Source organism: Canis aureus, chromosome 10, assembly GCF_053574225.1.
Source record: "Canis aureus isolate CA01 chromosome 10, VMU_Caureus_v.1.0, whole genome shotgun sequence".
NCBI lineage: Eukaryota > Metazoa > Chordata > Mammalia > Carnivora > Canidae > Canis > Canis aureus.
The window spans coordinates 55,776,062-55,801,587 of record NC_135620.1 but is presented as its reverse complement, the minus strand read 5'-3'; the positions used below and the strand labels follow the sequence as shown (position 1 = coordinate 55,801,587).

At 41.8% G+C, this 25,526-nt stretch overlaps 1 protein-coding gene across 7 annotated transcripts in view; it reads right to left on the bottom strand.

Moving 5' to 3' along the window:
* The window catches only part of FRMPD1 (FERM and PDZ domain containing 1), a 146,085-nt gene that overhangs the window by 112,659 nt on the left and 7,900 nt on the right, over nucleotides 1–25,526 (bottom strand). The window contains exon 1 of one of the 7 annotated variants that reach the window (XM_077912565.1): nucleotides 21,702–21,879. The exons of 5 other annotated variants lie outside the window; for them this stretch is intronic. The gene's annotated coding sequence lies outside the window, so the exon portion shown is untranslated. Of the gene's footprint in view, nucleotides 1–1,338; nucleotides 1,471–21,701; nucleotides 21,880–25,526 lie in introns of those variants that run through there. One more of the 7 variants, XM_077912566.1, reaches the window with a different exon arrangement.

Genomic DNA, 25,526 nt, shown 5'->3' with positions numbered 1-25,526 from the left:
AACTGCATTCCAGGAGAAATGAATCAATTCGCTGTGCACATACAGGAACCCATTTTGCCTCACATTTGCCAAACTGAGCATCATGAAAAAAAACTTTTTTACTAATTTTATAGGTAACAAAATGATATCTCATCATTTTAAAAATGTATTTGCATTTATGTGATTACCAGTGAAGCTAAAATATGCTTTCATGTGTTTATCGATATCTATCAGTAATTGAATCGGTTTAGGTTTGTGGACTTCGGTCCTCTTTAAATGTTGCTCAGATTTCAGGGGGGTTCTATATAAAGCACCTGCCCAATAGTATTGCCATCAGTACTTAAGCTAATCAGGCAATGTTTTAATTATTAATATTGGGTTTTATATAAGCACCTTTATACTTGCTTTTCTCATGGAGCAGCATTGAGGAACAAACAAAAGGTGTCTAAACAACTGCATGTATATTTAAAAGTACAGATTGCAAGTGCCTTCCATTATCTTCCATGAGGCTAATTGAGCCTAAAAGGATCCTGATATGAAATATCAGCATTACAGAAAATGAATCCTCGTGTTTAGTGGTAAGTGCTCTCCGTAGTAATCAGAATAATTGTATTACAAGTTCTGAAAAGACAAGGAAAGATTCTTTCTATTTCGCTGTGTAGGGGCAGGAGATGAGGCTAGGCAGCAAGGAGTATATGCTTGGCCCTGGGCTGGATCCTAGAATGCCAAGATCCTATCCCTAGCTCAATCTTTGACTCTAGTCTCACTTGTCATGGAACTCAAAACAGGTCTTGGATATTTTAAGGACATCTCTCTCAATTTACAGACAAGGAAACAGAGATTCGGGGTGGGGACAGAAGTCTCTTAGCTGAAGTTATGGGTTTCTTTTCCATGGAAATGACTCCTTTGAAAAGGAAGAAGAATGGACTATCGGTTTGTATGACCAGTTACAGCAGATGCTATACTGGAACAGCGGATATAACTGTGCATCATTTGTTCATCCATAGAGGGGCCCACCCAGCCAGTCCCTCAGATTTCTTCCCAGCTCTGTTCCTCTGTGAGTCATTGATGGGAAGGTTATCTTTGTATCCTGGAGATAGACTGAGTCCCTGTCTGGATAAAATACTTCACAGCCTGTAGTATCTGGAGGAACTAGCCTATGGATAGCTGGACACAGCTACTCACCATTACCAGAAAAACAAATGGAAGGTTCTACTTGTCTTACAGTGTGCCATCTTCACAGTATACGGTAAGCATTTTTAGTTTGCTCACAAACTGCCCTGCAACTTTAAAATCTAGATCCAAATCAGCAAGGGCAGTCTGTCCAGCAAACCCAGAAAAGTAAGTATGAGGCCTTACCACCCATGGGCCTTCGGCTTCTGTAATGGCTGCTGCAGCACCTGCACCCTCCATTCAAAGGGAAGTACTCCTGGGACACATGCAAGGCGGCAGTCTCTGAGCACATGTTCTTGGCAGGTGCGTCATGGGACACTGCAGCAAACAACTACAGATGAGCTCTGTGACAGAAAGGGGTTATCAATAGTTACAATTCCCCCATGGGGATCTGGAGTTCTTGGAGAAAAAATCAGCCATATCGGGGAAGATTATGGCTGTTTCCATTCTCTGGGGGCCCATGTAGTACAAGACAAATTCAGCCTATCCTGTGGGCCTCAAGGGCAGAGCCACAACCAATGGGACTGGAGATGGCTCGAAAGCAGAGCTGAAGGCAATAGAAGGAAGACTTCAGGAGTGAAGTCAGACTTCCATATTAGGTTAGGGTTCCTTCCCTCCTGCACTGGCAAAAGTGGGAGTGCCTGACTTTACAACCAACGAAAGCAAAACTAGGCCCTATCAAATGTGGTATTAGTAGATATGACTCAGTGTTATCCATAGAGGGGAGCAACTTGATCTGTAGCCAGCTCTACTCAAATGTGACCCTCCAAAAGTTCTTAACTCCTCTATTTCCTTCCCTTACAAGGAAAATTGGTTCCATGTGAGGTCCCTCTGAGTTCTCAGTTTATAATCCTACATACTTGTATCCACACCATCCATCCCTTTCTACAGACAGATCACTGTATTGCTCTCATTCAGCTGCATTTCTGAAACACCTGAACACCACCATTCTAACAATCTTTGTCCAAAGTCTTAAAAAATGTCTCACTTCAGAAAATTTTGCTGAAAAATTCCAGATTATTGTAAGAGTTGAGGAGAGAGGGTATTGGACATTATGTTTTCACAAAGCCAGATGGAGAGCTTTGTTCAATTGTGTACTTCTCTATTAGATTTTGACACTGAATTTTCTTCACAATATAAAAATATGTTTTCGAAAGGTCAGAAAGGTAAAAAGAATTTTCATTAAGGAAAAAAGTTGCCATTTGTCATTTAATTACTAAGAAGACAGAGGTATAAAAGTATTTTTTGACTATGCTTAGAATTCTTAAATAGCCTTAGCTGTTTTCCAGTCTAACTGCCTACTTTTTCAGATGAGGTCTAAAGAGATTAAAGTAAGGCAGCAACTGCACATTGCCTACCCAGTATCCATCCTGCACTTCTTCCTTAGTAACAAAGTCCTGGGTATTGTGCCCAACTGAAACTTTACATTTCCTAGTCTGCACCCCGGATAAAGATGCCCATTGGGATTTAATCTCTTGGGAAAAGATTCCCAGGAAAGCTCTTTAATAATGTACCCCCTTTGCCCTTCCCCATTTCTTCCTTCCAGTTATCTGGGATGTGAATAAAATAGCTGGAGCTGTAGCAGCCATTGGGACCATGAGGTGATCTTAAAGATGGAAACCTATGCTAAAGACTAGGGAACAGGGATCCCTGGGTGGCGCAGCGGTTTAGCGCCTGCCTTTGGCCCAGGGCGCGATCCTGGAGATCCGAGATCGAATCCCACGTCAGGCTCCTGGTGCATGGAGCCTGCTTCTCCCTCTGCCTCTCTCTCTCTCTCTCTCTCTCTGTGACTACCATAAATAAATAAAAAATATTAAAAAAAAAATAAAGACTAGGGAACAAAAGGACATAAGGAGCTTGAATATATGTTGTGCTCTCTAGAGTAGCCACTAAAATAATAATTAAAAAATGTATAATTAACAAGTTCAGAGAAGGGAAAAAAGGAATAGTGTATAATAGTTGATTCATCCAAAATAAGGTGAGGAAAACTATAGAAAAGAATATAAAACAGGTGAGACAAATAGAAAACAAATAATAAGATGGTGGCTGTAAATTCAAACAAATCACAAGCCTAACTAGCTGCTGGAGCCCCATCTATCATATCCCCACACTGGCCAAAGTGGGGATAATCTGAGCCTCAATGAGGATATAATAGCACTGAATTAAAACTCACCTAGTATGTTTAATTCCATGAATTCATAATGATATAAAAATCTTATTTGATTATCTTTGGAAAATGCTAGGGAACCAATTCATTACCTTGAAAGCTGGCAAATAAAGGGGGAAGAATGGAGTATTTAACCTGTCTTTCCTATATAAACTATAGCCAGTTGTGTGCTGGTGAATGTCTAACAACTGACTCTGGGGGGAAAGCCCTGATTCATACCATTTGCCAACTTCCATGTTGTAAATTCTCTTACCATGGCCAATTTCAAGCTACCAATGTGATCTCAATGAACATAGGATTGGGAAGAGACATGCACAACTGACTCTCAAGAGCTGGTAAAATGTGGCTTAAGCACACTGCTGACAATATCTCTGAGTAGCAAAATAGTGGGTGAAGGGAAACATCTCTTAGTCAAAAGTATCCCAAGTAAAAGAGAAATAATAGAACATCACCATTTTCCAACTTGTAGTGATTTAATGGATCTTGGCATTGAGCACCAGAGCTACTAACACCACACTAGTAGGTGCAACTGAACATCATGTGCCTCCAGATGAAAGAATGCCACACCACTTAGAGTCCTACCAATGGGATCCAACCCAACTCCACAGAGTCTCTGGATCCAGATAGTTTTGCAGGAAATATAAAGAACAGGGGATTATGTTAAACTGCACTATGAGCGTGCAATAAGAATCCAGGTTGCAGGAAACCCCACAGGTCAAGTGGTCTAGGTTCTTCAGCAGGTGAATTATGAGAATAAGAAAGGAATGGAAGGGAGGCTGGTAGATTAAAAGAGATGTAATTGGGCAGCCCGGGAGGCTCAGCAGTTTAGCGCCACCTTCGGCCCAGGGCATGATCCTGGAGACCCGGGATTGAGTCCCACATCGGGCTCCCTGCATGGAACCTGCTTCTCCCTCTGCCTGTGTCTCTGCCAATCTCTCTCTCTCTCTCTCTCTCTCTCTCTCTCTCTCTCTCTCCCTCTCTCTCTCTGACTCTCATGAATAAATAAAATCTTTAAAAAAAATAAAAGAGACGTAAATGACATAATGAACTTTAATGGGCAAGATATTTTATGGACAGGATTAACATATAATGTCTGGGGATGCAGAGTTAGGTGATGGAACTATAAACAAACTCAAGGAAATGATCATTCTAAGAGTAATCACTTTTTACTGGAATGGAGTTTGAGACTTGCAGTGGGCACATGGAGGGCCCTGGGTTTGCTGCAGGGTCCTATTTCCTGATTTAGGTTACAAGAACTCATTAAACTACATACTTGTTTATAGTTTTCTGTATCTACGTATAATTTTACTTATTTTTAAAAATATTTATTTATTTATTTATTTATTTATTTATTTGAGAGAGAGAGAGAGGGAGTGTGCCCATGTGGGCTTGAGCAAGGGGAGGGGCACAGAGGGAAGGAGAGAGAGAATCTCAGACTCCATGTTGAGTATGGTGTCTGACATGGGGCTCCAACTCACGACCTGAACCAAAACCAAGAGTCAGATGTATAACCACCTGAGTCACCCAGGCACCCCTATATATGATTTTACAATAAAAGAGGTTAAAGCTTCTGCTGTCAGATGAAAATAGTACATACTAATGATTTCATTTAACAAAGTTCAAAACCAGACAAAACTAATCTCTGTGTGCTAGAGGTCAAGATAGTAGATACCCTTGGGGAGAGCTAAGATCTGGAAGGAGGCACAAGAGGGCTTCTGAGTAATGTTCTATTTTCATCTGGTCTCATGGGTGGGCTCAGTTCGTGAAAATATGTGAGAGAAAATTAATCCATGTTGAACTAATATGACTGTTATTTTAGATTTTCTGTTACATGCGGCTGACCTTAATCCAAAATCCCGTGATGAATTGATTGTAGGGTGTCCTCTCTCCACACTATCACTGCAATGCTTCCTGTCCTGTGAGTCCTTAATGACTAAGCACAGCACCAGTTGCTGGGGTTTGGGTCAATCTCCTCTCCAGGAAGCAGAGGGTCCTGAGCACTGAGCCTCCCACTGCCTCTGAGAGTCACACGGTCATTCCACCAGATTTACTGAGCCCTGACTTCTAAAGTTACAGAGATGAGTCACACAGTTGCCATTGCCATGGAGTCGGGAGTTAGTATAAAGAAATGTGACATTATTATTTTAAGCTATGCTGTTCAAAGACCCCAATATTAAAGTGCACATAGGAAATTCCTTACAATTTAGCACCAGGAAAATAGTTTTTCTCTTTTGACAAACTGACTTGCTTCCCTTTATCAATTAATGAAAACTATCTAACTCACCACACATCTCTTTTTGACGGGGCTGCCAAGGAAATCAGAGTTACATTTATTGCTAAATGACAGCAAATTTTTCTAGCTGATAGTGACAAATCCCACAACCTCACAGCCTATCCTGCTTATTTCCAAATATCTGTTTTCTACCCAACACCCTCTTAAATTTATTCAATTCCTTAGTATGACAGAGAAAACTGCACAATCTGATTACAAACAAACCCTCCTACCTCATCTCTCCCCACTCACAGCACTCTCTTTGCAGGCCACGAAGGTTTGCTCATCACTTCCCAAATGGACCTCGCGCTTCAGGCTCAAAGCACTTTCCTTTGGAAAGGTATTAAAAAGAACTTCATTGAAGTATAATTTACATACGAAAAAAATTCACGAATGTAAGTGTATCTTAAGTACATTTAGGCATGTCTTCCTTTTCTACTTAGCGATCTCCTATTCCTTTTTAAGAGCCAGGCACTGTCACCTCCTCTGTGAAGTCACACCCAACAAACCCATGCTGAGTCAATTTTTCCCTCTTTAGACATTTATATTTGCCTGTTATGGCATTTAGCATTTTACATTATTATTCCTTGTTGACCTTCATGTGAGTCCACTATAACATGAGCTCCTTAATGACAGGTGTGCATCTAAGACATTTTCCACCACTACACTCTATTCCAGAACATTAATCATTGCCCAAGAGTAGTCAACCTGCCTAGAGGAAGCTACTGATCCCCAGCACCAAATAACCTAAGAGACTCCACAACTGTGGGAGCTCTACACATAACCAAGTAAGTACCTCCTGCTTAAGTTTGTCAGAATGCCTAAACCATGGTGCACACTGGCCATGAACTTTCATTCCAGATGCAAGGGTTATAGAAGAGTTTTAGACTTCAGGAAATGATATGGGTGAGAGCCCGACACAGAATGTTTTCTAAGGAATATCAACAATGGCAACAATATACCATATTTAATTGGATCTAAGGCACCAACAATTGTAAGATACATCCCAATCTCAGAGGGGGGAAAGAGGAGCTTCTTAGGGGCACCTGGGTGGCTCAGTCGGTTGAGCATCCGACTCTCGGTTTTGGCTCAGGTTGTGATCTCAGGGTTGAGAGATCAAGCCCCACGATGGGCTCCCTGCTCAGCATAGGGTCTGTATGGGATTCTCTCCCCCTTCTACTGCCCTTCCTCCTGCTCTCATGCACTCTCTCACTCTCTTTAAAATAAATAGATAAAATCCTTAATTAAAAAGGAGGAGCTTCTTAGAGTCTATGAAGTATGGTGACTTACTTACTGCATTCCTTAGGGAAGAACAAGGAGAAAGTAAGGGCAGAACAGGGACCTTTAAGTACCCTAACCTTGAAAAGGTTGTATAGTGCCCATCATGTCCCCATCCCTGCCCTGAGAACTTCAAAAAACTTTTTTAAAAGCACTAAGCTATAAACTAAATATAAGAGGTCTAATGATGTTCTGATTTTTCCTATGAGGAATACTTCAATGTTTTTTGGGACCATCAGGTATCAATTTTTTTTCCAAACACAAATACCATTGGTGAATGGCCCTGCTTTGCTAGTATCCTAGACACGCACTTAGTATGCCTATGATGGGCCATCTGGCGCCAGAGCAAGGGAAGGATGGGAGCTGTGATTCAGTTTACTCTATGCAGAGCAGGTCCATTACTGTCCACAACCAAGCAGTTGTGAATTGGTGGCCTAGAGCGCTGACATCTGCCTCAATTGCCTACATCTGCTCTGCATGTGCATCCATGACTTCATTTATAGAAACACAGAATGACTAGTCCAGGGAGTGTCAAAGTTGAGCATGCACCAGAATCACCTGGAGGGAGTTTCTGATGCGGAAGGAATTTTGCATTTCTGGCAAGTTCCCAGATGATGCCAATGTTGCTGATTCAGGGACCATGCATTTAGAACCACTGACCTAGTCCAAACTACTCATTTTACGGAGAAGAAACTAGAGCACTGAGAAGGGAAGGAGCTTGCCAAAGATTAACAGAAAGATTATGGTGAAGCTGAACCAGGAGACCCAAGTCCCTTCTCCTCAAGATGCTACACTACATTGCCTCCTCTCACATAGCTACAGTAGACACCAACCCAAAGAGGAGTGATAAATGATCTGATAAGCACTTTGTACCCCCAAAATTTAAGTTTTATATTTAAATTTTAAGGATGGCTACTCATAATCAAATGAGACTCCTTGGGTCATGAAGTATGTTGGTGCAACAAACCCATCTGACCTAAGCCATTATTTCTGTTTGCTTTTAAAACTGGATTTATCCTCCCTCACCCTTTCTTTTTCTCTGTCCTTTTTTCTCTCTGTCTAAATTCTTCAGAGCAATTTGCAGTAAGATTTCCCTAAAGACTAATATGTTTACAAGTTCTTTCTTGTCTTGAGTCCAAGTGTCTCCTTCACATTTTCCAGGAAGACTCCATTCTGCTGCTGCCCCATCCATTATCACAGACGCAGAAGGAAGACAAGTAGGAACTGGATGTGTTGTTGCACACAGAGTCCTACAACATAAAATCTTACAAAAAAATCTTTTTGTGGAAACCCCAATTCACAGCAACTAGGTGAAAAAATATACATAATCGAAGAAATTATTTTCTTCATTTAACAAAGATGTTCTTAAGTGTCTACTATGTGCAAAGGAGTGTGCCTCATTAGTCATTGGGGTCTGCCAGGATTGGGTTTTCTTCTTTGCCTGAAACTTATCCTGCCTTTAACTGTGCCATTCTATATCATGGTCCTATTCCTACACACCTGATATACATCCTTGTCAGTGCGTAGGTCCCCCAAAAATGTTGGCTGAATTGAGCTGAATTTAAGCCTAACCCTTGGTGGACCCTGCTGATAACTCTTAGGAGCCTCCCATTCTTCCCATTATTTTGTATCCAGAATAGGCTTTATATTTTCCCAGCCAAAATCTGGCAACTTCACACAGTGCCTGAGGATGTACCCTGCTCTCCTCACCATCCCAAAACTAAAGAGATTATGTATGAGTAACCAACTCCGGAGGAAGGAATGATGAAATAAAATTGAGGTGCTTAAAATGGAAACCCAACAATGACCGGAGATGAAAGAGAAGGACCCACAGAGGACAGTGATATGGGATGATGCCAGGGATAGAAAGAAGAAGAAATAAAATTTTGTCAGGGGAGTTATTATTTCTGAAATTCAAGGAGGTAGAGAACAAAACAGAAAAACTTAAAAGTGGGGCAGGGGGCAGGAGAAAGCAAAGAGGTCTCTTGGGATTTCACATGGCCCCTGAGCCAGGAAGGAGAAAGACCAGGAAAGTTCTATAACTCGGGGAACTGAGGGGATTGGGCTAGAATTCAATGGAACGAGAAGACTGCTGTTTCAAGCTGGAGTTGAGAGAATGGAGAGTGAAGGGAAAGGACTGCTTCTTTGGGACCATCAGAACTGACATAAACAACTCTGGGCAAATATAAGAATTGGATTAGCAAAAGTGGCCTGGCAGATGGAGGAACTGACAGTTGTTCTAGGAGCCCATTCCATGAAAATCTGTTACACTCAGTGGAACGAAGACAAACACAATCACCTCTCTGCATGTGATTTTACCCACCAGATCTGCACACTCTCCAGCAGGGCACTATCTGTACTCTAAACCAGTGTTTCTCAAACTTCAAAGTGCACATAAATCCTCCAGGGGCCTTGCAAAAACCCAGATGGCAGGATTCTGCCCCCCAGAGGTTCTGATTCAGTAGGTCTACAGTGAGGCCTATAATCTGCATTTTTAACAAGCTCCCAGGTGCTGCTGATGCTGCGGATATGCCCACCACACTTTGAGTAGCACTGCCCACACAGTCAGCCTCATAAGGGGGAGCACGCTGGTGGGCATGGAAAGGCAAAACTGTGTCTTCTTTGGAGGAAACTGCCCCTTCCCTCCCTGAGATGGCTGCAGGGAGAGAACCACACCATGCTCCTCACCCTACTTATCTCCTTCCATGTCCTACACCTGCAGTTCCTTCAGCTACTTACCATTAGGTCAGCATGCCGCTGGGACAGATCTGTGGTCAACAGATTCCCCTAAAACATTTAAGAACTAGTCAAGGTCCAGGAGAAATAGGCCCGTGGTGAGCTTCATTTGTCCATGTTGTTTGGGACAAAATGAGGAGCACTCCTCACAATGCAGGAGTCTCCCTAGGCTTGCTGCAGCAAGCGATGCACAGGACTTCCTCAACTGACTTCCCAGCACAGAGCTCTCTGCCTGCCGTTCCTCCAACATACTGCAGCAGAATCAGGGATCTGAAGGCAAATTCATAGGTATTGGAGATGGAACCACCCTAATATCTCATTTAGGACCTGTCCCTGAGGGCCAGACTAAGTAAAGCAATTACAGTACAAGAACCAGGTGTTGTCACCCATGGGATTTTAAGATTTCGTACAGCTTTGAAGGGCTTTTCATCTTTCAAACTGCCGTCTCCTCCAAATCTGCACGTGTAGCTGTCTTAAGCCGTGAAAGGAAACTAGTAAAGTGAGGTAATGAATCCCAGGCTCAGATCTGGTGTGTGTGGTCAAAATTCCTAATAATGCCTCACTCTAAGAACATGTGATGGAACCGTCCCTTGATGAAGTGCAGTTTAATACTTTCCAGCGATTTGAATCCTGAGGGGGTCTTAGTTTTTTTCTTGACAGGTTATCAGGCAGTGGAATATATTGAAGAAGTATAAAGCCCCACAGTAACAAACCTGAATGAAAGAGGTCACACATGAATCATGGGAGAAAGGGTATGTGTTTGGAATTGAAGTTAATTCAGTGCCAAAGATGGTGATTGAGCAGCCCTCTGGCCCAGACACTGTGCTGGTGGAGCGGGGAGCACCAAAAGTAGAAAGGATGATCCCAGACGACAATAACAATCCTACACATCTATCTTTCTAGTGATGTATGCCAAAAATTAATCTAAAAAACACTTTTATAAACCTTATCTCACTTTCTTTTCGTAAGTACCTTACAGAGTGGGTACAGCAGGAATTAATAGCATTGTTTTACAGACAAACTAAGATTCAGCAGTGAAATTATGTGCACGAGCCTGGCCCTCATCTTTCATTATTTAGATGTTATTATTAGTTTTTGTTATCAAGCATGTGATGACTATCAACTAGAATCAGATCTCATAATGAAACCTTTCTATTTGAAATCCCTAGGATTTAAGGAGCTTCAAGACATTAAAATCACCTAACATACGGCACAACATAGCATTGTATATTGGTTATTCTCCATTTGCTCCCCCTTACCCTCTGCCCTATATATATTTCTGCCCATGTCTGCCCCTCCTCTGTGCCCTGAAAGGCCCACTCCTGTCACTAGTCACCTTTTCAGGAGAGTCTGGCCAGTGAAAGGAACAGAAACCCAAAGTGCTACAACAGAGAGAGGTAAGGGTACTTCTCTCCTCTCTTGACTGTCCTTTCTAGACCACAGTTATCTCCAAGACTCCAACTCTCATTGGAAGCTGATAATAGCATTTTTCCTCTTGCCCCTCAGGGGTACTAACAGCTTTCCCCTCTAATTAACGTCTAGGTGCCTCCCCTCTCCTTGTTGGTTTCCTTAATCCCACCTGCACCCCTGCAAATGGTGCCTTCATTAAAAGCTCTTGAACCACCTCAGTTAGATTCTGTTTCCCTGCTAGGACCCTGAATCATGCACACCTCTCTCCCACATAGGTCCAACCTGTAAAAATAAACCTAATACCCAGAGGAACTCTGTGAGCCTAAAACATCCACAGTCACGAACTCATTGATTTTTCCCTTTTAATAATTAATGTATGTTTCTCCAGGGCTTATTTGCCACAATCTTACCTTGGGCCCTTGTTTATCCCCGCTCTGAACTTTGTGAGGGTCTCCTGAGTGAACTCCCATCTCTGATGCCTCCCAATTTCAATCAGTCGTATCCACAGCCTCCTACTGGATTAAATTTCCCGGTGCACAGTTTTGATCATGTCATTCCTGCTATGGTTCCCAAATGACTACAGCATAAAGTTCACACTACTTTAGCCAGCACACAGGGCTCTTGCCTGGGTCTCCAGCCTTATCTACAACTCCCCTGTGTGCCTCCATGCTGTTTCCCAACCCCTCACCAAAATATATGATCTTGACTTTATTTGCACCATTCCCTTAGCCTAGAAAGGCCTTAACTTTGAAACTGTTCACAGACTTCCAGGGCTAGCCCAAACATTGCTTCCTGCCTGAAGATTTTCTGTTTCCTTACAGAGATAAACAACCACTTTCTCCTAAATTCTCATGGGTCTTTCTGCATCTCTTTCTTATTGGCACTCAACAAGTTGCACCTCTCTGTATTCTTATCTGTGTCCATCCCATTCCACACCCCATTCTAAGCATCTTTTCCAGACAGTTTCATGGTGGTACCCCCAAGCTATGAGCACAGGACATAGCACAGAGTAGCTCTCAGCAAGTATCTTTTGGATAAATGAATTCAATTTAATATCCCTTTAGCACCTAACACGGGTCTACTGTGGTTAGACCTTAAAATCATTTGAATAAGTTGAACAACCTGGAAAATGTATGTTGAATGTCATGTATGGGATGTTGCATATGAAAATATCTGCATATTTGCCTATTTTGTATGACTGTCTCTTAATATGAATACATACTATTTCATTTAAAAAATCTCTCTTAAAAAAATCTATTTGGGGAAAGTGATACCACACACATAAGCATCTTAAAACAACAACAACAAAACAAACTAGCAATGCCACAACTGAACAGGGTCCTAGTAGAGGTTTCTGAAGGGCAAGTGGATGCATGCAGCTTTGAAATATTCTACTTTTTCTCATTTCCTATCAGCCCCATCCTTTCCCTGCATCCAATTTTGTTTAATGAGGCTACTGCAATGTATTTATTTTGGGGTGATTGAATTTAGAAAGACATTCATCTCACACACAATTGCTGCCACAAGCTGAATGGCTGAATCATAACAGGGATGATGGCATTAATCCGAGGACAGCTGTTTCTTATCATTTCGAACACACAGAAAAAGCTCAGGCCAGGCGAGAGTCTTGCTTCAGTTGCAAGATGGGACTGATAGGGTCAGAAGCAGAATGCTTTTGGGCAGGTGAAAGTAGACAAGGAGAAAGAAGAAATGCCCTGTGAGGGACTAACCCTTTGATTTTTAGCATTTTGTCTGTCTGATGTATGAGAGCTGCTTCTAGCCCTTTGGGATACTAAAGAATTCCAGGCATAAGGAGATAATTTGATAAGGACAGCAGAGGACTCTGCATGGTAACTAACCTTTTAAGAAGCACTTACAAGTTTGTTGTCAGGAGTTAGAGCTATTAAGAGTAACAATACTGATAACAATACTAGCTCTCATCAGAATGGTACATTATCGTTTACAACCTGCTTTCACATTTACTCTCTCAGGCAAGGGTAGCTGCCCAGGTGCCCAGAGCTCAGGGTCACATCAAGGATGGTTCCCAAGGAGCTGGGATGCCCCTTCCCAAAGAAACCTCCTAGGACACTTGTCTGTGGCAGATGCCCAAAATCCACCATGAAGGCATTCCTTCTTTGAGCTCACTTTTACTGTTAAAGCAAAACTGTTCCTGGAAATAAGCATACAACCAATTCTGTAACTCATTTACACCTGAGTACGAATGCACGCTCAGCACCTTCTCTGCAGAACAGCTGGCCAAGGTTTTAAGCAGGTCACCGAAGTACTAGGAATAAAAGGAGGTTAGGGCCCTAACAAATAGACATTGCTGACACTCCACTTGCTACAGCTTTTGAGGTAACAGGAAACAGAGTGGTATTAATTTCAACATGGGATCTTAATATAGCTAAGAGCTACAGAATAATCTACCACTTAACAATTGCATGCCTTCCAAAAGTAATAAAATGTTACGAGAATTCAATTTTTTATTTTTATTTTATTTTATTTATTTATTTATTTATTTATTTATGAGACACACAGAGAGGCAGATACATAGGCAGAGGGGGAGGAAGGCTCCCTGTGGTAAGCCCAACATGGGACTGGATCCCAGGACCCCAGGATCATGCCCTGAGCCGAAGACCAACCCTCAACCATTAAGCCACCCAGTCATCCCAAGAATTCCATTTTTTTAAAGGCCTAAATTTGAAATCACAGGGCAACCTAATATAAACAAACACTTATATATTCATTCTGTAGCCAGTAAGCTAAACAACCCAAACTCATGGAATACAATGAAAACACTATTTTTAATCTCCTGCCTTTTAAACTTACCAGAGGTGAAATGGGGAGAGAGTTTCATTCCCCTGCCACTAGACAGAAACTCAAGCATGCCCCCTGTGGTTGGGCAGTTCCTCCTAAGTAGCCAAAAGTCCTTCCTTCACTTAAAAGGAAGGAACACAGTTTCAATTCAGTAAATTAAAATATCCATATCCGCGTAGTAATAGAAACTTCTAATCTCATTCAAGGGGCTTTTGGCAGGTGAGAAACCAGGGTATGAATCTTCTCTTTCCTTCTTAATACTCCCAGCTTGCTAACTGGGGTTTTAAACCCCCTCCTGGAGAAAGAGAGGAGAGTGAAGGTGGCAGAGAGTGTTTGTTTGATGGGGACCCTGGTGACATGGTACCACACTCTCCAGGGCTAGCAGTTGTCTAGAACTGACTTTCTCCTATATGGTATTACTGTGAGTTCCTCCAAGCCCTGCCCCCCAACCTAGGTGCTCTCACTTGAGGATTCTTTAATTAACCAAAACAATCCATTCAGACAGGAGTTCCTGCCCCAGGAGGCCCTAGCGAGCATTCCTCATCCAGCTTCTCAGCTGGATCTACAGACACCCTATTAAACAGATCTTAGGTGCTTCACAGCCAGGCTCTCCCTTGCAAGGGCCCATATCTGTTCCTGGGAACATTCTTTGACCTAACAAATTCTAGGAGTACTGGCCAATCAGGAAGTAGCAGCAACCTCCTTTGCTCCACTGCCAAAGCAATAGCCTGGCTTGTTTTTTTTTTTTTTTTTTTTTTCTGTAAATTTTCAGAGCAGGATTCAGACTCAGTGCCCTGGGCCTCTAACAGCAGGATGCAGCTCAAACTCTGAGTGGTCCTGTTGAGGCCAGGTAAGATAAGATGGGCATCCACATCCCTTACTTCCTGAGTCCAGGAGTGGTACTTAGCACGCTCACTGCTCCCTCCAAAGAAATTCTCTTCAAAAGCCTCAACAAGGGGCACCTGGGTGGTTCAGTCAACGAGGCATCTGCCTTTGGCTCAGGTGGTGGTCCTGGGATGGAGTCCCATGTTGGGCTCTCTGATCTGCTCATGGGGAAGTCTGCTTCTCCCTCTGCACACCCCTCCCCAGTTAACTCTCTCTCTCAAACAAATAAATCTTTTTAAAAAATAAGCCTCAGGAGCACCTAGGTGGTTCAGTTGTTTAAGTGTCTGCCTTCAGCTCAGGTCATGATCTCAGGGGCCTGGGATGGAGCCCCACATCAGGCTCCCTGCTCAGTGGGGAGTCTGCTTCTCCCTCTCCCTCCGCCTTCCACTCCCCCTGTTGTGCTCTAACAACTAAATAAAAAATCTTTAAAAAAAATAAAAAATTAATTTAAAAAAATTAAGATATAATGGTATCTTCTGACCTTTGACGTGAGAACCTGAGTCATATAACCATTCTTTGCTAAATCCTTTGTGCAGATTCTTCTGGGTGGTCTGTCCCTCAATTTGGCTATCTGATAGCTAGTGTGTCTTGATTCTCTGTGGGAACTTAGAATCTAACCCTCCTGTACAACAAACTCATGTATTTGGCCAACAGTTATTGAAGGTCTACCTTAATGTAGACTGTTTCTGTTACCTCTTTTCTCTTCCTCATTTGTTCTATTCTTTACCTTCCTGCTATCCAATGTTATGATGAAGAATCAATCATTCCCTCTCTCTACAGATTTCCAGCTGTCATTGTAGACATGTGTGAAAAAAGTTTTTCACTCTCTGTACCACAGTGGAAAACAAGCAGACTAAGAAAACATAAAATAAAAACCTACAGTAAATAATGAAAATATTGGATATCAAATTATCCTCCTAGCATAGTAACTTTTTGAACCCAAAGCTTAGGATGTTGTCTATTTGAATTTGGGTTCTTCAAAGTTCAAGTTGCAAAGTTCTTGCAAAGCTTTTGCAAACACAAGCCTTAAAAACGTTTTAGTAAAGGAGGTGCTTTATCATGTATTCCCAATATATAGAGCCAGGGGTAGTAGGAAACAAGCTGAGAATAATCAGGGCCAGTAAGGAATTTAGTTATTGCTAAAAAAAAAAAAAAACAAAAAAAAAAAACCAACCATATTTCCTATAGCATATAAACACAGGCATATGGACAGGATAAAATAAAAGCAGGAGTTGAAAGGAATACCAAGAACTCTAAAACTGCTCTATCAGACAATTGGAACATCTAACAGGATTTCTGAAATATCATATAACAGTTGTCTACTTCACTAAGCCCTTAAATCCTTAACCTAAATAGTTTTTTTTTGTTTGTTTGTTTTTTAATAATCATGATGATCGATAGCTACCATTTACTTAGGGCTGTTTCTATGCTGGGTGCTGAACTAAGTTATTTATGGCATGTGATATTTTCACAACAGTCCTGTGGGAGAAAAAATACTATATATTCCCATTTTATAGATGAGGAAAACGAGCCTCAGGAATTAAGGCACTTGTCTTGAGTGGTGAATATGCTAGTTATGCTTGGCTGGCAGTCATGCTAGAGCCATATCTCCCTCCACTATGCTATGATGATCTGGCATAGGGGCAGATTCAAGTGAGGGTTCCATTCCTAATGTTGCCTATCTGTGTAGAAGCAAGGGAAAAGGAATTTCATCTTCATTTAGAAGCCTTTGATTTTTTTTTTTAAAAGCTACCATAAGTGGCCATTGGGCTGGTCTTTGCTAGTGAAATCAGCAATCACAATGACCCCTCTGTTGCAGAATAGGAATGGAGTGCGGAAAAAAAAAAAAAAAAAAGGGATCCCTGGGTGGCGCAGCGGTTTGGCGCCTGCCTTTGGCCCAGGGCGTGATCCTGGAGACCCGGGATCGAGTCCCATGTCGGGCTCCCGGTGCATGGGGCCTGCTTCTCCCTCTGCCTGTGTCTCTGCCTCTCTCTCTCTCTGTGACTATCATAAATAAATTAAAAAATTAAAAAAAAAAAAAAAGAAAAAAAAAAAGGAATGGAGTGTGGCTGCCAAATGCCTCCTAATTGTCCTTATTGAGGAATGTATCAGCACCAATTCCAGGATGTGAAGTGAGGGAGAGGGTGAAGTGGGGGGAGAGGATCTGGGAATATAAGGCTTTTTTCTTATTACTCAGTGTCAGCACCTACAGAAAGCCATATGCAGCAAGGGAGCACCTTCATTATATCAAGCTAATCTACCCAGACAATATGGCAGGATCCCCACATAGGACTGTACCTCTTTGGTTTCAGTTTTCTGTAGCCTTCACCCTGTCCCATCTCTACATGAATAAACCTTCCCTGCCCTCCCTTCCACCCTCTTTTTCCTCCCCGCTGACAAATAATTGTTGAGCACCTACTAAATGCCAAGCACTGGATTTGATACAAGGCTAATAACAAAGATTAAGGCTTGGTCCCTCAAGGATCTTATAGTCTAGTAAATAAGTCAGACAAATTAGCATACAATTACAGTACTAGTTTATGAATACCACAGTTGGGGACAGGAACAAGAGGGACACAGCCAAGAGGAGGAAAAATCAGGGAAGGTTGACAGGAAAAAAACAAAACCTTTTCTGGTCTTTCCTGTTTGGATATATTTCATCCCCATTCCAGCCCAAATTTTGTCCCACCTTAGAGTTCTGGCAGAGAACCCTGTGGTGTTTTTGGCTTCTATCAGTCACTTCGGGCTGGGTTTATTTCCTCCATTCCGTTCAGTATAATTCACCCCATGTGAGCACTGTCCTAGCCACAATTTGGGGGAGGAGAGTAACAGCCCATTAAAGACCCACTTCCTCGGAGAACATGCAGGAGGAAAACTCTGTGACGTAAGAGAAGGTTAAACCAAATGCGATGGAGGATACCATGGGGATCGATGACATCCCACTAGAGAAGGCCAACATTACAGAATGCTTCAGGAAAGAAGTGGTGTTGAGGGGAGCTTTGAAAAGTGAGCAAGATCTTTATAGTCAGACGAAAAGGAAGGCCTGCTATGCTTTGTAATAAATCAGGGAGGAAAACGGAGAAAGAATGAAGACAGGGTGTTTGAGGGAATTGTAGTAGACCAGTAAGGCTGGCATGTTGCATAAACAGTGGAGGAGAACTGTGTAAGTAGAGAGAAAAACCTTGGGAGACCAAATTGGACCAATCTGTGGGAGCTTTAAATACCAGTAAGGTATTTGCATTTCATGTGCAGGCAGTGGGAAACCACTTTGAGTGGAGAGTGTGTGACCAAATTTGTTTTGTAAGATTGTGGTTGAGGAAAGCTAAGAGATAAGGAGACCAGTTAGGGGGATGGCTGCAACAGTCCAAGTGAGAGGGCCTGTAGGGGCTGGTGAGAAGTGGCAGTGGGGATGGAGAACTGATACCCTCAAGTTGGGGACTGAGTGTCACCCATTTGTGTCCTTGTAATGTCCAGCACTGTTCTCTGCCTTAATTAGGTTTTGTAAATATTTCTGAAATTGAACTGCATTAAAGATTCAATTTGAATATATGAATTTATGTCTTGCAGGTGTTCTGTTCTTTTTATTTTAATCTTGTCACCTAAGTTGCCCAATTCCAGGTCATAGAAGGCGCCTGCCCAAGGCTCTGTTTATCTTGCATTTTGGGGGGGCACCACAGAGCAGTGATGCCTGATTCGTGGTCCTTAATTAGCTCATGCACTATTTTAATTGGTCTGCAGTTGTCCGGGTGAACAGACCTGATTTCCTCTCTGGAGTCAGCGAGGGCTGCCCCACCCTGTCCTGCCAGCTCTGGCATCTGGAACATCATTAGCTGAGAAGACTCAGGGAGCCTGCTGAGCTCCAAAGCATGTGAAGAATGGGTTCTCACAAGGAATGCTAATGACCAAGGGCTGCTGGGACCCACCTAGGGTAACTCTCCAGTAAACCCAGTCACTTTATGCAGGCATTTCTAAGAAAGGGAGGAGGAGGGTACAGTAGTGGCAAACTGTAGGGACCACCTGCGGTGTAACCCTTGAATTCTAGATGAGGTCTGATATTTACATATCAGATGTAAATATTAACATTTAATAGGGATCTATTAAAATGGTTAAGAAGACTCATCTAGAAAGTAAACCACCTCAAGAGATGGCTTAGAATTATAGAATTAATGAGACTGCAGGGTCTCCCAAATCCAACGAAGGAGTCAGATTGGACTGAGACCAAGACCTCAATTTAATCAAAAGACAATGGCTAATTTTATTGAGCATTTACTATGTACCAAACACTCTTCTAAGCACTCTCGTTATAATAATATATTTAATGCTCACAATGACTCTATAATGTGAGTACTACTATTATCCTTATTTTACAAGCGAGTAAACAGACATGGTGGGGGTAAGACTCGCCCCAAGTTACACAGCCGGCAAATGGTAGTCTGAATTTGGATCTGGCAGTCCAGGTCTAGCATGCATCACTTCCTGCTTTTGTCTCTTGTTCTCATTACTCTGACCAGCAGGAACAGAAGACCTAAGAAGCCTGAACTGTGACATCTTCTGAGACATGAACGTATTGAGGGTCAGTATGACACAAAGAGAAAAACTTGCTCTTGCATCTAAACAGACCTGCCTTAGAACCCCATTTCCACTGTATATTAGTGACTGACCTGGGGCAATTTACTTAACCTCTAAGGGTTACAGTTTCTTGGGTGTAGAGTAGAGCCAATACAATCTTCAGCTTGTTATGAGCAAAATAATGTATCTAATCCCTAGCCTGGCACAGTGTGGGTGCTCATTAAGAGTCATCATAGGAAAAAAAAAAAAAAAGAGTCATCATAGGGCAGCCCAGGTGGCTCAGCGGTTTAGCGCCGCCTTTGGCCCTGGCCATGATCCTGGAGACCACGAATCGAGTCCAGCGTCGGGCTCCCTGCATGGAGCCTGCTTCTCCCTCTGCCTGTGTTTCTGTCTCTCTCTTTCTCTCTCTCCTCTCTCTGTGTATTCTCATGAATAAATAAATAAAATCTTTTAAAAAAAAGCGTCATCATAAAGAGAGGTAGGCTCTGTGAAATCTGGGACGAGAAAGCAAAGAGTAAGAACGTATATTTTCCTTGTATATCCAGCAGTGCTTAGAGGAAAGAATGTTTTGATTCTAGAAAGGCTGAGAGGGGCCATTTACCCTTCCCTGCAGTTTGGTGGCAATATCACTCAGGATACCAGCTTTCTCTATCCGAGTTCTGGACTCACTGATGGCCATTCCAGTCTGATTGGGTCTTTGTTCCTACTGCTCCTGCCAGCTCTGCCCAAAGGGGTCCATCTAACCCCACTGTTCTGCTTCCTTGAAGTAGGGATGGGATTGGGCATGTCTATTGCTAATCAAGTCCTAGATCTGATACTAAAATCCTCAGTCATTGTTTTCATCCTAAGCCTCAACACCTGACTTCTTTGCCTGACCTTCAAGTGAATAAACAATAGTATTATTTGAATGTTCTTTTCAGTGCAGGTGGCATTTAAAAGAAAGTTCTCTTCTCTTGGTGAAACAGCAGGATTACACAAAAATAATCTGGGGTCTGAACTCTGTCTCTGCCTCTTAGTAAGTATGTAGTAAGTATGTGACTATGAGCAACTCCAATCTCTGCCCTAGTTACCTCAAGAGTTCTTAGAATGATTGAATAAAATAACAGATGTTAACATGTGTTTTGATTGCAATGAAACACATGAATAGAATGGCAGGGGCCATTATCACTGAGGTTATATCTAATTGGTGAAATTCTGACAATGTTAAATAAGATTTTCTAAGCCATCTGGGGCTTAGGGTGCCCTAGAATCTCAATGCTGGCAAGTGTTGTAGTACTAGGGGCAACCCTGAGTGATCCTGAAAGAATTAGAAATGAGATTGTCCTTTGAGAGTTTAATGAGGACACCAACACATAATTGATTACAGCAGAGATTTGCTAAGTCACCTTAAAGAAACAGAATGGTTCTCAGACCATGAGAACTTGATAAAATCTGATTGAAAGTATTGAAAGAAAGAAAGAGAGAGAGAGAGAGAGAGAGAGGGAGAGAAAGAAAGAAAGAAAGAAAGAAAGAAAGAAAGAAAGAAAGAAAGAAAGAAAGAAAGAAAGAAAGAATGAATACAGGGGTACCTGGGTGGCTCAGTGGTTGTCTGCCTTTGGTTCAGGGCATGATCCTGGAGTATGATCAAGTTCTGCCTCAGCCTCCCCATGGGGAGCCTGCTTCTCCCTCTGCCTATGTCTCTGCCTCTCTGTCTCTCTCATGAATAAATAAATAAAATCTTTTTTAAAAAAAAGTATTAATACAGCTGAAGAAGGAAAGCACCAGTCAAAAGAGATATTGACTAATCATGAAAACACAAGGAAAGGAGGTCAGATAAGCAAACCTTGGCATTACCCATCTAATACCAGACAGGGCAGAGGGGCTTTGGTTAAGAAAGTGACCCAGGTAATTCTGGTGACAAGTATCTTCCTACTATAGAGGTCTAGGTCAGATGTCTCTAAATATACTTTTAATGATTTCCCCTTGCCCTAACTGTAAGCTTATCAAGCAATCTGATTTGAGTTTGATTTCCCATGTAGATCCACCTACAGGAAATGAATACATTAGCCATTGGACTTGGGCATCCTTTGGTAATTATATTTCTTATTGTGAGTTAATAAATTATATTATATATATAAATTTATATATATATATAAATAATTATAATATGGCTTCTTCTACAGCCTGCTTACAGGGCCAGAATGCTCTTGTCATAGGACTTGAGCATTTTAAACCTTCAGCAATTGTAGTTTACCTTGTAAATCACTAAATTAGCATTCCAGATTATATACAACAGTGTTGTGAGCTTAGATCTACCCTTGAATGCTTCCATATCATATTTCTGAGCCTAATTGGCAGAGGACCAGAACATGGACCCTTCGAGTTCAATGAGGTAATACCCTACAATAAAGACCTTTAGGGAGACAGCCAGCTAACCTTCTCTTGGAGTAATCCTCTCCTTGTCATTGCTTGACACCATTTCTTTTTGGAACACTGCAGAAGGAACTGACATCACCACCACCACACCATACAAGTATTTCTTTATGGCAAAGCCTAATAGCAGATGAATAAGTCCAAATACTTTATCCTGCCTATCTCATTGAGACCCTGGGATGCCTCCCCATGTTCTGTCCCATTATTCCCTACATGCACTCTAAATTCCAAACTTAATATCCTTGCTCATGCTATCCATCTCTGGCTGGAACAACTTCTTTTCCTCAGCTCCACAGATCAAATCCCATCTTCAATTCAAGACTCAGGTCCTATGCCCTCTCTTCCATAATCACTTCAATAATTGCAGGTCCATCTCTAAAGTCCCATAGCTCATTTCCTGTTCAATCCCACTTTCTATCTTATGTTAGAATTCTGCAGTAAGAGTGAGGTCTCCAAGAATTCCAGAAAGAAAACTCATTTCTTAGAGTGTTCTTTGCTTATAGGAAAATCTTCCTGGGAAATCAAATTCATTCAGTCTTTCATTAACTTATTCACTCATTTAACAAGTATTTACTAAGTGCCTCGGTGTGCTAGTTAGTGGGATATGGTGGTGAATAAGACTGACAGGGTTTCTACCCTCATGCAGCTTCCCATCCAGTGGGGAAGATGGACACTAAGAAACCATAAATCAAAGCTGTGATAAGTGCTATGAAGAAGTACAGGAGCGCCTGGGTAGCTCAATTGGTTAAGCATCTGCCTTCAGCTCAGGTCATGATCTCAGAGCCCAGGGATGGAGCTCCATGTCAGACTCCCTGCTCAGTGGGCAATCTGCTTCTCTCTCTCCCTCTGCCCCTCCCTCCTGCTTGTGTGCACACTCTCTCCCTCTCTCTCAAATAAATAAAATATGTTAAAAAAAAAAAAAAGGAGAAATACATAGTGCTGTGAAAGTGCAGAGCAAGTTTTTTTGGGAAAGTTAAACTTAAGTCAAAATCTGAGCTGGGACTTGGCCAGAATAAGAGGAAGGGGGATGGTTGAAAGAATAAATTGAATGATTTCAGTGGCCAATGTCACTGAGTTGCGACAGACTCATGTCTTCAGTCCCTGGTTGATTATCCTGTCTTTAGATAATGCTAGGAACAAATTCACAGATATTTTTCCTCTGACCTTCTGTCTTCTAGCTCCAGGCAGACCATGCCCTTTATACCAACAGTATTCCCAGTCACCAACATATGATCTCATATGTTGTATTTAACCTTTCTTAGTCACAATTATATCCCCACTCACTGACTGATTTGTTTCATGTTAACTTCTTCTAATTTCATTCTCAAAGGGTAACATTAATTTCATGCTTTAGGGGTTCTTATTGTCAATATCATCTACCATGTGAAGAAACCAAAACCTTTGCTTTGTTCATTGCTGTATTCCCAGTGTGAAGATGCCTGGATGAATGGATGGATGGTTGGTTGGATCGATTTACCTTCCTTCTTACACCAGAAGCTCTCTAAGAGCATGGTTCTTGCCTAGTTCCTAATTGGGTTTCTCCGGCACTTAAAACAATGCCATGCACATGGCAGGTAATCAATTTGCTTGAGCTTTGCTTGATTTTTTCCTTAACTAGATAGAATTCCCTGCTTTTTTAGGCAGCTAGTTCTGCAGTTGAACTGCTCTAGCTATTAAAGTTCCTTCCACTCTTGGGCTAACATTTGCCTCCTCACTGGTCCTAATTCTGCCCTCTGGGCCCATGAAGGGTAAATCCACATCCTCTGTCTCATGGCAGCTCTTCTGATGTTAGGACAGTGACCTGGTTCCCTGCAGTTACTTACAAACAAGACATTTCTCCAGCATGAACTCAAGTACTTCAAAATACTTTAGAGTACTCCTAACATACTTCAAAGAAAGTCTCATCCCTCATAAGTCTGTAAGCTGTTCTGCAATCCCACAGAGAGCCACTGTACAAGCAAGTTCTCTCTTAGGGTCAAGAACCCAGGCCGGAACTGATGGTGATAACAACAATTAATGTTTACCTTGCAATTAATTATGATTTACTGGTTCATCCACATAACACCCTTGGGATATAGGTCAGGGTTTCTATGCCTATAAATGGTCAAGGGAATCAAGCCAAAGACAAGGCCCTCAGCATATTTTGCACACATGCTGGGGTCCAGTGGAGGAGAGAATTGCATTGCTAGGGTCTCAGTGGCTCAAGAACCTATATCCAGGCTGATCTACTTGGAAACATCATTGATTTCTCTCCTTGGCTGACAGAATCACTTTTGGTTCAATTTCATTAATACCAGATCTGTGAAATGCTACAAATTCTAGGATGAGAGGCAAAGGGAGAAGAGGATACAGAAGACAGAAACCAGGGGCTTACTGTACCAGGCTCTACATTAGCCTCTGAGTACTGAAATATGTTGAAAATGTTCCCAAATACAGCACCTTACACACAACTGGCCCAAAGCTTTGCATGCCAGTTTGATACTATTTGAAATAAGAGAACTTTTAGCTGGAGACTCAAACATCTTTTTGTTACACGTAGATTTCATCGCAGTGGGATTTATCCCAAATCCACTTTGAACTAATACACTTGGGTCATAAAGAGTCTACTAAAATAAGTGCATATATTTAATTTTGTCAATTCCATTGTCTTGCAAACACACAAGACATTCTCAATGACTACTTTAATCAAAGAATCTTTTCCAAATGAATTATGATTTGAATAAATCCCTTCTTTAAATTGGATTTTCAAGAGTGAAACTTCCTCCAATCAGTAATTAAGCTTTTGGGAGATTTTGAATCCTTCAAGAACTTGCTAACAAGCCACATGGGCTCCCCCTAGAAGAACACACAGATTCACATATGAACAAAAGATTTCATAAAATTCAGAGTCTGTAAACTCAAGGTAAAGATCAGAAAAGAAGTTGGCCCCTGATGAGACTCTGTAGCCATTATAAAGTCTTTGATTTCCACTCTGAGTCAGATGGGTAGCTGCTGGAGGATTTTGAACTTTCATTTTAACAGGAACTTTCTGGCTACTGTAAGAAGACTAGACTTGAAATGAGCAAGGGCAGAAGGAGGTCACTGCAATCATCGAGGTGTGAGAGGATGGTAGTTTGAACCAGAGAAGCTGCAATGGAAGAATGAGAAGTAGCCAGATTCTGATATAGTGTGAAGCAACAGGATTTGCTGACCAGATTGGATGTGATGTGTAAGCAGAAGAGATGAGTCAAAGCTGACTCCAAGGGTTTTGGCCCGTGCAACCTGAAGGCTGGAGTTGTCATCACCTGGGATGAGGAAGACTGAAGGGGTATTAGGTTGTTAGAGGCAGGGCAATAAGAGGTGGATATCAGGAGCCACATTTTGGATATTTTGAACTTAAGACACCTTTTAAACATCTGAAAAGAGGTACTGAGTAGACAGTTGGATATCTGATCTGGAATTCTGGAGGTTGGGCTATAATCATATTTACATGTGAAATTGAAGTAATAATACAATAATGCCTACATAAGAGTACTTACTATAGGGAGGATGAAACAAGACAATGCATGTAAAGCTCTCAGTGCAGTACCTGGCAAACAATATGCCCTTGATATCGTTTAACTATTATTTTAATGGAAACCTAAACTCTCTGTCAGTATTTCTATCATTACTATAAAGTTGTGAGTGTGGTTATTTTTAAGATTGATCACTGTCTCTTGTGTCAGTTCTTGGGTGATTTACAGAAGAGTCTTGAGCCATGGCAGTGCTGTTGGAATTGGTCTCTAGCCCCCAGAGTTTAAAATGTGGAAGGCTTTTGCATGCATTCAATAGTCTTTCTAGGTAGGTTAA